This window comes from Panthera onca, chromosome B2 (genome assembly GCF_046562875.1).
Source record: "Panthera onca isolate mPanOnc1 chromosome B2, mPanOnc1 haplotype 2, whole genome shotgun sequence".
Classification (NCBI taxonomy): Eukaryota; Metazoa; Chordata; class Mammalia; order Carnivora; family Felidae; genus Panthera; species Panthera onca.
In genome coordinates, this window is record NC_138343.1 from 67,751,069 (window position 1) to 67,764,528 (window position 13,460).

Genomic DNA, 13,460 nt, shown 5'->3' on the forward strand with positions numbered 1-13,460 from the left:
ATCATAATACAAATTCATAATGTGAGACATTTACAATGTCATGAAAAACTAAACAAGGTAGAAGGAATGTTCTAGATTTAAAGAGACATGGCAACAAAATATGATGTATGAATCTTGATCATACCCAAAAAAGCAAAAACAGCTATAAAAGTTATTTTATGTACAGCTAGGGAGGGGCAGAGAGAGAGAATCCCAAGCAGGCTCTGAACCACCAGTACAGCTCGAACTCACAAACTGTGAGATCATGACCTGAGTCGAAGTCAGACGCTTAACTGACTGTGCCACACAGGTGCCCCCAAAATTGCATATCTAAATGAAAAGATTTTGAGTTAATAATGACCTTAGAAATCACCTAACTAAACCTCCTCAGTTTGTAGATGAGAAAACTGATTCAGAGATTCAGTGGCTTGTCCAAATTCAACAAATGTTTAGTGCAAAAGCTGTGAAATCTAAAGTATACAATCCATAGTGGTTTCCATTAATACATTTATTGAGCAACTCCTATATGCCAAGCAGTCCTACTTCCCATTTGAGATGAACCAAGAAGAACATACTAAATGAGGAAATGCATATGTAACTCAATCATTACAAATTTCAAATTTAAATTTAAAATTGAGCAAAGGAGAAGGAAGAAATGCTGGTTTTGAAGATGGAGGGGTTCATGAGCCAAGGTACATGGACAGCTACAGAAGCTTGGAACAGCCTCAGCTGATAGCCAGCTGGGAATGGTGACTGCTCCGATCCACACCTACAAGGAACTGAATTCTGCCAACCATCTAAATGAGCAAGGTAAAGAATTCTTCCCTAGAGCTAACAGAAAGGAATGCAACCTTAATGACACCTTGATTTTAGCTCAGTGAAACTCACAGTAGATATCTGACCTACAGAACTGTAAAATAATAAATTCGTATTGTTTGAAAAAAAAAAAAAAAAAACAATGGTTATGGGGCACCTGGGTGGCTCAGTCAGTTGGGCATCCGACTTCGGCTCAGGTCATGATCTTGCAGTTTGTGAGTTCGAGCCCCGCGTCGGGCTCTGGGCTGATGGCTCAGAGCCTGGAGCCTGCTTCTGATTCTGTGTCTCCCTCTCTCTCTGCCCCTGCCCCGTTCATGCTCTGTCTCTCTTTGTCTCAAAAATAAATAAAAGGTTAAAAAAAAATTAAAAAATAAATAAATAAATAAACATTAAAAAAAAATTTTTTAAACAATGGTTGGACAAAAATAGGAACCAGGGATTTGTTAGTTCATATAGCTGGAAAGGGCAGGTGTGGAGACTTGAAACAGGTCTCAGGTACCACTGGAATAGAACTCAGATTATGTTTACTATTTCTCTTCATATTTTGGCTGTACCTCTCTTTGTATGAGGGTCTCTGTGTTTCTATTTAGAGACAGATTTCCTTCATGTCACAGAGGTTGGATACAGCCACGGAAACTCCAGAACTACTACTCAGCTCAACAACATTAAAGAAAACAGAGGACCTCCCTTTTAGTTTCCATATGTAATATCACATAGAAGGTTACTAATTGTCCCAGATCAGATCATGTTAAAAAAAAAAAAAAAAAAAAAAGACAAAAAACAAAACCTGGCCTGAGGGTCAGAACGCTGTATTTGGCCAGATTTGGGTCACGTGCAACCCCACTGTCCACTAGTAAGCTGACACATAGCTGACAGCCCTATCACTCCTGCCTGCCTACCCCCAACCCCTCCAACCACATGGAGCAAGATAAGGGCAGATTCCCTAAGATGAAGGTGAAAAGGAACACCAGGCAGACAAAAACAAAAGAAAGAGGTAATAACTACAGTGAGTAAACAACAGGAACAAATTATAAAGGTAAAAATGCATACGAACTATTCAGGAAGTAGTACAAACTCAATTCTGGTAAGGTTCCAGGGAATAATGAGAGAAAAGGTACTTGGGGCTATATTGTGAAAGTTAGTAAAATAGTGAAACATCAGGCAGAAGAAAGTGGTACCTATTAGGTAGAAAGTGGAGAGCCACCAGCTTTAAAAACAAACACACAATGGCATGATTTAATTTGGGTTGTGGGAAGATTATCAGTCATCAGTGTATAAAAGTGTAGTCCTAGGTCCACCAACATCAGAAATTATCTGGGTACTTTGTTAAAAATGCAAAATCCTGAGTCCTACCCAAATTTATCAAATGAGAATCTCTAAAGGTGGGTCACAGATAGCTGCATTAGAAATAAGAACCACAGGGACACCTGGGTGGCTCAGTTGGTTAAGCATCTGACTTTGGGTCAGGTCATGATCTCATGGTTCATGAGTTCAAGCCCCATGTCAGGCTCTGTGCTGACAGCTCAGAGCCTGGAACCTGCTTTAGATTATGTGTCTCCCTCTCTCTCTGCCCCTCACTCACTCACACTCTGTCTCTGTCTCTCAAAAATAAATAAATGTTAGATTTTTTTTTCTTTTTTAAAAAAGAAAGAAAGAAGCACCACAGGCATTATTTCTACATTCTAAAAGCTGAGAACAAATAGGGTAGAATTTTAATAGGAAAAATGTTTAACAGTATACATTTCCAAAATGTTTTAGATAATTAAAAACCTCCCACTTAATCCTTATGCATTTTGTCTGTTACTACTAACTAGCAGAGTGATGGGTCAATAATTTAACTGCTCTGAGCCACAGCTACCCAGTCTGTGAAAAGTAAAATTTGGACTAATAATTAATCTCCTTTAACATTATAATACCATGATTTTTAAATCCTGTTTCTTGAAATATTTCTACATCCCTATTCAGTAAAAGGTTAATTCAGCAGGCTTGGGTTGTTACTCAACCCTGCCCATTCCAAAGAAAGGGCAATCCCTCGATGGCCCTGGAAAATAACTTCTGCCTTGGGATATCCTGCCAGATGAGAGGGCTTTTATACACCTCAGGCCTTGGGCCATGTTGCATCAGTTTGGCCTTTGTGAGGCTGGATCCCCATATAAATTTTCCAAAGAAAAATACTGGATACCAAGGCTCAGGAAAGTTTCCCTGGTTCACTACTTTGCACATGTCACACGTCATTGATGGGAGAAAAGAGCATCCAACTACAGCTACACTAGAAGACAACACCTAGAAGCTCATTCCTGGACTTCAGCCATGTGTATTTTCTCAATGCTGATTTTAATCTTCATCCTTCCACTGTAATAAACCATAGCCATGAATATAACACCTTTCTGAGTTCTGTGAGCCTTTCTAGCAAATCATCAAATCTGAGGTTGGTCTTGGAGACCCTTGACACAATCAGCATTTCAACATTACACTTTCAGCGTGGTTTCCAATTCAAGTAAGCTTAAATATTGTTTAAATAAAACATTCTGTATTAATTTTTCATTCTGCTGCCCTTCAACTTAATATCTATTAGAAATATATCCTAAAGAAATCATAATGAAATAAAGAAAGCCATATCTTAATTTAAAAGCTAATTGCAGTATAGTAGAAAATTGAAAACAACCTAAAATTTAAATAATCTAGGGATGCTTTACTGAATGATAATATGTCCATTTAGTGGAATAGTTATTAAAATGGCTTAAAAAATTTTTTTAATGTTTATTTATTTTCAAGAGAGACACAGACAGAGCGTGAATGGGGGAGGGGCAGAAAGAGAGGGAGACACAGAATTCAAAGAAGGCTCCAGGCTCTGAGCTGTCAGCACAGAGTCTGATGTGGGGCTTGAACCCATGAACCATGAGATCATGACCTGAACCAAAGTTGGACACTCAACCTACTGAGTTACCCAGGTGCCCTAAAATGTTTAATTAAAGAACACAACTGTTTCCAAACCGTGTATGCATATAGACAAAAACTAAAAGAGAACATGGACAAACAGGAGATTATTTACTGTAGTGTTCAAAGATTTTTTTAAATTTTTTTAATGTTTATTTATTTTTGACGGAGTGAGACAGAGCATGAGCGGGGGAGGGGCAGAGAGAGAGGGAGACACAGAATCTGAGCAGGCTCCAGGCTCTGAGCTATCAGCACAGTGCCCGACATGGGGCTCGAACTCACAGACCGCAAGATCATGACCTAAGCCAAAGTCGGACGCTCAACTGACTGAGCCACCCATGCGCCCCTCAAACATTTTATACTGATTATTGTTGCTATAATAAAATTGTTTTTATAATAAGTAAATATTTTAAGTGCCAAATTATAAATGTAATTCTCTGGTTCACGGTACTAATTCAATATTCTTAATATGAATAATAAAAATCAAGATCACTGACACCATAAACCATCCACTAACTAAAATAGATATTGTAGGCTCTAGGTGGAACCCAAGTCCCTACACAGGATTAGGAAATAAGAGAGAAGGGCAATATGGAAAACATGCAGTGGAAAGGGATTGGTCACAGGGTCAAACCCACACATTGAGTACCGGCTTTACCTGCCTCTAGCTGTGAAGTCATGAGCAGTCTCCTTCACCTTGCAGAACCTGAGTTTCCTCATTTGTTAAATGGGAACAATAATAAAGGCTTTACAGAGTTACCACCACAATAAATGAGTAAAACACTTAATGCAGTGCCTGCACAAGAAAAAGCTAAATAAATGTTCAGTCTCTGCCTTCTCCCTCAATTCTACGCTCAAAGATTGCAGATGTTAATCTATAAAGTTTTTTAAAGTGCTTTTCCCCTGTGACACCTACTTTCCATATCATATTAATTATGAAGGTATTTATTCTCATGGCATAAAGAATGGTGACCCAATAGATCTGAAGAGAAATCTTAATTTCTAGGTGATTGGTAACACATACATCACTTTTTTTTCACTTAGGTAAGTCAAAAATCCAATTTTGAAAATCAAATAATCTCATCTGAACCTATTACTAATTTTCAAATCCAGAATAAAGCAACTTTAATACAACAAATATTTATCAGAGGCCATTAACGAGTCAAAAACAACAATAAAAATAGAAAAATAATAATAGGTAGGGATCTTACCACAGCCACTGTCACTGCTTTCCAAAAGCTTCTGGGCATTGTGTTTTGCTAAGGAATTCAATGATGGAAATTTTTCAAAATTGTTTCTTTCTTTTTAAGTGCAAAACAGAAAATTGTGGTCAAATTGTCTTTCCATGGTTATTTCAAAAGCAAAATAAAATGATAGTGCACAAATATTTTCATGCAGTTTGCAAAGTTGCATAGTGCATCCATCCAGTCTATCTGACATGTTACTCTATGTTTTTGTGTGGGAAGTAATGTCTCTTACCAAAGCATGCTCTTTATTTGGTCAAACAGAAGATTCGGAGAAAAACAAGTAAGGCAATCTTCATTTTCTTACTAGTGGGAGTCAAGTCTGCATTGAAGAAATATTTGTCATGCTCACCACATTTTTGTTATATACTTGTCTCACAAAGCCAGTGTACAACTTTGAAGAAAGAAGAATAGCTGCTGTGTATAATGCTGGAAAAATACTCCCTGCTATCCAACTTCCCTCCTACAGAATAGCCAGGCCAATCTTTCTGAAACATAACTTTGAATTCTGAATCTTGCTCAAAATTTCCAAAAGTCTTCCTTTTGTCTTTTGCCTGACAGCCAGGCTGTCCAGCCCACCTTTAGTGATTGCTTCCACCAAAAGCCCCCCAATAACAAGGCCAAACTAGTCCACCTCTGTACTTTGCTCATCCTGCTACAACTGCTTAGAATGACTTTTGTCTAAATCCTAAGCATCTGTCAACACCCAGCTCAAGCCCTATCTCATTCATAACACCTTTCCTAGTCCTTGTGGTTCACACATTAGCTCTGTCTGAATGCCCATAGCAGCTTTTGTATGAACTCTTCTTTTGGTATTTAATAAAATACTCTCTTCTACCCTTGCCATGTCTTTTTATGATTCACCTTCTACTGCAGCTGTCGGAAAATGCAAGTGTATACCACTCCCTCCTTTGTTAATAAAATGTTTCCCCCACCCCCACCCGTGTGGACTTTGGGGTTTGACTTGCTTTGACCAATGAAATAGTTGGTATGTAACACTTCCAAACAGAAGCTTTTAAAGGAATTGCAATATTCCAAAAGTCTCCTAGCTCTTGTGCCCTCCACCTTCAGAAAAGCATGTTGTGCATAAAGTTTTCCTTTAGTTTAGGTCCTAAAATAAGGAGATATGTGGAGGAAATTCAGCCTGCAGTTTGTAGAACAATCACAACATCCAACCAGTAGCTGACAGTATGGACCTGAACAAGAAATAAATATTTATTATTGTGAACTGCCGAGAATTTGAGATTGCTTATCACATAGTGAAAGACAACTGATATAATAACTATTATTTCATAGGTACTATGTCCTATATCCACAATATCTCATCTAACCAACACAATAATCCTATGTGTTAGCATACTTTATTATCCCCATTTTACATATGAGAAAATGAGAATAAGAGAGGTAAAGTAACTAATCCGAAACACACAATGCTGTAAAATTCTAGAATCAGACACATTTAGCTTTGAAGTTAGATTCCGTCACTTACTGAATATAGTATCATAGGCATAATATAATCTCACTGGAACTCAGTCACATATATAATAAAGATAATGCTTAAGTTCTTCTCACTGTACTTCTAATGGCTGTTGGGAGGACTAAATTAAATAATGTGAATGACCAAATAATTTAATAAATTAGTGAGTTTTAATTTATGTCACCTCTAAATTAGGCCCTGAGATAAAGACTTGGTGTGGGTAGTTTAGGAAGCACATGTAACAAAGTGGGGGAAATGAGGTGGAGAATGAGAAAAGTGAATAAAATGATTAGGTTACTATTTGGGGAAATGGGCTCAATCCCACAAAGATAGGTATATGTGGAATATGTATCAGATGGTCAAGTAAGTTCCTATAAGGCCCAACCCTTTCACAAATAACAACAACAAACCCCAGACCGAAAAAAAAAAAAAAAAAAAAAAAAGCAAAGTCACTGGAAAGTGAACCAAAAAAGTGAACAAGTGGATTTTAGAAGAATCAAAACTTGGAAGAAGGTTCAAAAGAGATGAGTTTCCCATCATTATAGATTTTATCCTGAGGGCAGGGTAACATTAGCACTAAACAGTGTGCCTAAAATCTAATACAAAACAGTCTTTCTGGCCTGAAAATCAGAGGATGCAATTTAGAGCAGCCACAGATCCTGGTAAGTTGGGACAAATAAGTCAACCAGAAAGGAAGAGCCCTGAATTCCATTTATAAACTCTGCCCAAGTCTCTGAACCACACATGAATGGGGCGGAATCCAATACCTCAGCTAAGGACAAAAGGAATGAACAAAAACTTGAGCTGCTGCCCAAGAAAAAAGTGTTTACAGTTTAAATTTGGCCAGTTAATTTTCCACTTAAAAATATGATTAACAATCTTTGGAGAAATATAGAGTATTCACTACATAACATTCTACAATGTCCAAGATATAATCCAAAATTGCTCAATTTATAAAAAATCAGAGAAGTGTGGCCCATTTTCAACAGACAAGATTATTAACCAAGACCAATCCCAAAATGATCTAGATGTTCAAATTAGCAGACATGAATTTTAAAGCAGATTTTGTAGTTCTGCTCATTGAAATAAAAGAGAATATTCCTGTATTAATAAAAACAAAGAATCGCAGCATAAAGAATAGAAACTATTTTTAAAAGGAACCAGAAGAAAAATCATGAACTGATAAAAATGCACTTTTGAAAATAAAATCTCAATGAGCAGGCTTAACATCACATTGGAAGAAAGAATAAGTGAACTTGAAGATAGGTCAATAGAAATTATCCAATCTGAAGGACAAAAATTGTTTTGTTTTATATTATCAAATCTCAAAACACTTTAGGACAATAACAGAAGTCTAACATACATGAATCAGAATCCCCAAAGGGAAGCACAGAAAGAGAAGGGGAGAAAAAATATTTGAAATATAATGGCCAAAATCTTCCAAATTTAGTAAAGGACAAAAATTTACAGATTCAAGATGCTCAACAGGAGAAATGCAAAGAAAACCACACCCGGACACATCATAGGCAAGCTGCTACAAAGCAATGATAAAGAGAAAAATTTTAAAGCAGTCAGAGAAACAATGATACATTGCCAATAGGGGCATAACTATTTGACTATGAACTGAGTTCTCATCAGAAACTTATAGAGATCAGAAGACAGTAAAACAATGTTTAAAGTGCTGAAAGAAAAAAAAAACTATCAATTCATAAGTCTATATCTTTCTTGATATACTTGAAAATGTCTTTCAAGTATAAAGTTAAAATAAAGATATTTTCATGTAACAGAAAACTGAAAGAACTGTACTACAAGAAATGCAAAAAAAAAAAAAAGCAAAACTAAATTTTTGTGGGCTAAAAAAAAGTGAAACCAGTGGAAACTCAAATCTTCAAGAAGAAATTAGGAGCTTCAGAAATGATTACTTATAGATAAATATAAGAGACTATTTTTCTTCTTTTAAAACATAGGACTATTGGGGCACCTGGGTGGCTCAGTCAGCTAAGCATCTGACTCTTGATTTCAGCTCAGGTCAAGTTCTCACAGTCATGAAATGGAGCCCCATATCGGGCTCTGTGCTGACAATGCACAGCCTGTTTGGATTCTCTCTCTCTCTGTCTGTCTGCCCCTCGCCTGCTCATGCTTTCTCTCTCTCTCAAAATAAATAAACATACATTTAAAAAAATGACTCTCTTAAGCAAATATAATATTGTCTTGTGCAATTTACAATATATGTAGATGTAAATCTTACAACATCTGTAGCATAAAAGATTGAAAAGGATCTATAAATTTGCATGGGTACTACATTTTTTTTAAGTTTTAATTTATTTTCTTTGAGAGAGAGAGAGAGACAGCAAGTGTGGTAGGGGCAGAAAGAGCAAGAAAGAGAGAACCCCAAGCAGGCTCCATGCTGGAGCCCAATGTGGGGCTTGATCTCACAAACCATAAGATCATGACCTGAGCCAAAACCAAGAGTTGAATATTCAACCAACTGAGCCATCCAGGCACCCCGGTTTTGACATTTTTATGTCAAGCAGATACCTATATATCATGACCTATTTACATAATATATATATATATATATATATATATATATATATATATGCATATATATACATATATAATATACATATATATATGCATATATATACATATATAATATACATATATATACATATACATATATAATGCAAAGAGTTCTAGCCAAAAAGTTGATAAGAAAATAAATTTTTTATACATTTTTTAATGTTTATTTAAATTTTTTTTATGTTTATTTATTTTTGAGAGAGAGAGAGAGTGTGTGAGCAGGGGGAGGGCAGAGAGAGAGGTAAACACAAAATCTGAAGTGGGATCCAGTCTCTGAGCTGTCAGCATAGAGCCCATCATGGGGCCTGAACTCACAAACCATGAGATCATGACCTAAGCTGAAGTCGGATGCTAAACCGACTGAGCCACCCAGGCATCCCTTTAATGTTTATTTATTTTTCAGAAAGAGAGAGAGAGTGAGAGACAGAGTGCAAGTGGGGGAGGGGCAGAAAGAAAAGCAGACACAGAATCTGAAGCAGGCTCCAGGCTCCAGGCTCCAAGCTGTCAGCACAGAGCGTGATGCAGTGCTCGAACTCACAAGCTATGAGATCATGACCTAAACTGAAGTTGGATGCTTAACCACCTGAACCACCCAGCAGCACTAAAATAAAATTTTTTTAAATATTCAAATAATCAAAAAAAGGCAGACAAGGAAGAACAGAGGAATAATAGAGAACACAAACAGAAAATAATAAAATAGCATCCCTAAGTCCAACCACATCAATAATTACATTAAATGTTAATGAACTAAATACTCCAATTAAAAGGCACAGATTGCTAAAATGAATAAAAAAGTAAGACCCAACAATCTTCTGTCTACAGGAGATATACATTAAATATAAAGGCACAGGTTGAAAGGAAATGGAAGGAAAAGATATGCCATACAAATAATAATCATGAGAAGACTAGAGTGGCTATATTAATATTGGACAAAATAGACTTCAAAAAGCATCCCACCAGAGAACAAGGAAGGTAGAGTCACCTCTGCTTTCACTGGAACAAGCACTTTTGGTACAGAGGAAAGTGCTCAGAAAGAAAAACAGTGATAGACATAGTGTCAAAAACTGTGTGCTGCTGTAGGTGAATTTAGTTGAGCCAAGGGGATGTGAAGAGGCTATCAGTGGCATCTACTACAAAGTGAATGAATAAATCAATTAATAAATAGTGGTCTCATAGCCATTGCAGTATACAATGAGTTGTATAGAGACAGTGCTGTGGCAAGTGAGAGCCAGACAGGCACCTGGTGACTGTGCCTCACTGAGGAAAATAAACATGGACAGAGGAGATCCTTAGAAGCCAAGAGGCGAATGTCATCATATGCATTTTTTTATATGAAATTTATTGTCAAATTGGTTTCCATACAACAGCCAGTGCTCATCCCAACAGGTGCCCTCCTCAATGCCCATCATGTGCATTATTTATGCAAACTCTGGGGGGAGCACAAGAGGAAGAACCCAGATGCTTCAGTCAGCTTCTCAGAGTTTCTAAGAAGTGCTCAGAGAGGTGGAAGACTATGTCTGCTAAACAGAAAGAAAAGTTAAAGAAGACATGAAAAAGGCAGACAAGGCCCATTACAAAAGAGAAATGAAAACTTATTACCTGCCCCCCTTACAGGGGAAACAAAAAAGAATTTCAAGGATCCCAAGGCACCCAAGAGGTCTCCTCTGGCCTTTTTCTTGTTTTGTTCTGAGAATCACCCCAAAATCAAAGGAGAACATCCTGGCCTATCCATTGGTGACATTGCAAAGAGACTGGGAGAGATGTGGAATAATAACACTGCAACAGATGACGAGCAGCCTTACAAAAAGAAGGCTGCTAAGCTGAAGAAAACTATGGAAAAGATACTGCTGCATACTGAGCTAAAGGAAAACCTGATGCAGCAGCAAAAATGGAAGTCATCAAGGCCAAAAAAAGTAAGAAGAAGAAAGAAAAGGAGAAAGACAAGGAAGATGAAGGAGATGAGGAGAAAGAAGATGAAGAAAATGCAGATGAAGAAGATGATGATGATGAATAAGTTGGTTCTAGTGCAGTTTTTTTTTTTCTTGTCTACAAAACATTTAACCCCCTTGTACACAACTAATACCTTTTAAAGAAAAAAAATTGAAATGTAAGGCTGTGTAAGATTTGTTTTTAAACTGTACAGTGTCCTTTTTTGTATAGTTAACACACTACCAAGTGTGTCTTTAGGTAGCCCTGTTCTGGATGTATTTTCAGCAACCACTAACTTTGGTACAGTACAGGGGTTAAAATCAGTATGGAAATTTAAAGCAGGTTCTTACTGGTACATGGTAGAAACTACTTATGTAGGGAGATGGTAGTTTTTTGATCTTCAGTTGTCTCTGATGCAGCTTATGTGAAATAATTGTTGTTCTATTAACTGAATACCACTTTGTAATTACAAAAAAATGTTGCAGCTATTTTGTTGACATTTTGAATGTTTCTAAATAAATACAAATTTTTATTAAGAGAAAAATAATGGTCTCAGCAAAATAAGATAAACAGAAAATTTTTCTGCTACAAACATTTAGAAATAGTAGACAAATGTAATAAACATTTTTTAATGCACAGTCAAGTTCCACAAAAAAGGACCAGAAACAAAAAATCCAAGTGGCAATCAAATGACCTGATGCTACAGCTAGAGGGAAGGGAAGGAAATTTGCAGGTGGACAAGAATAGATTTTACAACTCAGCAGGGTCTTGACTTAATTGATTGACAGAAAAAGTCCAGCTCCCATAGTTACAAGATGGTCTCCTTTCTACTAACAGACATTCTTGACCTCTCATTCATTCTTTAAAGCCCTACCCAACTGGGAAAAGATTCTGTGTCTGTCATGTTTCTTTCTACTATAAGCAATGAAAACTGAGTTGCGAATGGGGAAAAGTGAGCGAGGAGGAAGAGGGAATTCCTGACTATGTAAATGAGACTTAAGGCCTTCTTTCTGGATTCCACACTCAAATGATGTCAATATGACCTGTTCTTGATCCATCTCTCAACTTTTCTTTCCTGTATGTTGCTTTCTACATGGAGATTTATTCCACCTCATAGCAAGATGGCAATCAGCATCTCTAAGCTTACTGTTCTACTGCTTCTTGTCCAACAAATAAGAAAGCTTCTTTTTCACTGTAGACAAACAAAACTTCTGACTCTGTTTAGTGTAAATGGGTGACATGCCCATTCCTAACCAATCACCTCAGAGATGTAATATTTTGGGGGAAGGGAGAATGCAATATTTTGATTTTCCAGTTAAATCATATTCCCACTCCTAGAACACAGGATGGAATCACCCACTTAAGCTATTGTAGGAGATACTTTGGTACCCCCTTGTCCCTCTTCTTATTTCATTTTCAGCTGTGATAGAAACTTCTGTGCATGCTGAATCCACCCCTCCTCAACCACCAGCCCCATGTTTCTCTACTTTTCTGCCCACTGCTTTCTAAAGTTTGAAAAGTTTGCTCAATCCACACACAGGCACAGGCCAAAAGGGCAGAGGAATTAATGTCCCTGGTGGCAACATTCAATCAATCAGAGATGAGGATAGAAAATAATTACAGATATTACAAACCTCCAGTTCCCCAACCTTCTATCCACTTGGGACAGGTCAAGCCTTACCATCTACTCTAAAGAAATTCCTAAGAGTCTTTTACACTTTCTGGCCAGAGTGCCAAAAGGTGACAAAACTTGGATACTGATTCAGCTCCTTTTTTTCCCCTCTCTTCCTTTTTTTTTTCAAAAGTAATACAAGTTTTAGGGCATCTGGGTGGCTCAGTCAATTGGGCATCCGACTTTGGCCCAGGTCGTGATCTAGCAGTTAGTGAGTTCAAGCCCTGCACTGGGCTCTGTGCTGACAGCTCTGAGCCCAGAGCCTGCTTCAGATTCTGTGTCTCCCTCTCTCTCTGCCTCTCCCCTGCTTGCACTCTGTCTCACTCTCTGTCTCTCAAAAATAAATAAGCATTAAAAATTTTTGTAATAAAAAATTTTTAAAAAGTAATACAAGTTCAAATTCATCAACTCTTTATTCTTCTGAGAATTACTTCCACAAACAATACCCTGCCACCCTTTAGCTACTTGTACATCATGTACCGCCTCCCAAAGTTTCTGTCCTCCTCTTTGTCAGAATTAGTTTTGAGTACAAAGGCTCTATTCAGGTTACCTTGATTTTATTACCTTTTGATTAATATCCCCAACCAAAAGCTCCAAAGCAGTACAGTATAACATTATCTTCCATTCCCCTCTCCAACTTTAGACTTTATGTTGTATAGGATCCAGAGAATGACCATGAGCACAAACAGTACAGGAATTTGTATTGTTTTCTTAACCAGTAGCCAACTTTAATCTATTCAAGAATCTCTTTCACCTACCCCAAAACATTCTATACTTCTTTTGTTTAGTTAAAATCCCTCTGTAAGAAAAATGAACTATTGGG

The 13,460-nt window shown here is 37.2% G+C and overlaps 1 protein-coding gene and 1 pseudogene across 1 annotated transcript in view; one reads left to right on the forward strand and one right to left on the reverse strand.

The window, feature by feature from the left end:
* The window catches only part of FILIP1 (filamin A interacting protein 1), a 282,762-nt gene that overhangs the window by 221,369 nt on the left and 47,933 nt on the right, over positions 1–13,460 (reverse strand). The gene's annotated exons all lie outside the window — the stretch shown is intronic.
* Positions 726–11,227, forward strand: LOC132674248 (high mobility group protein B1 pseudogene; annotated as a pseudogene).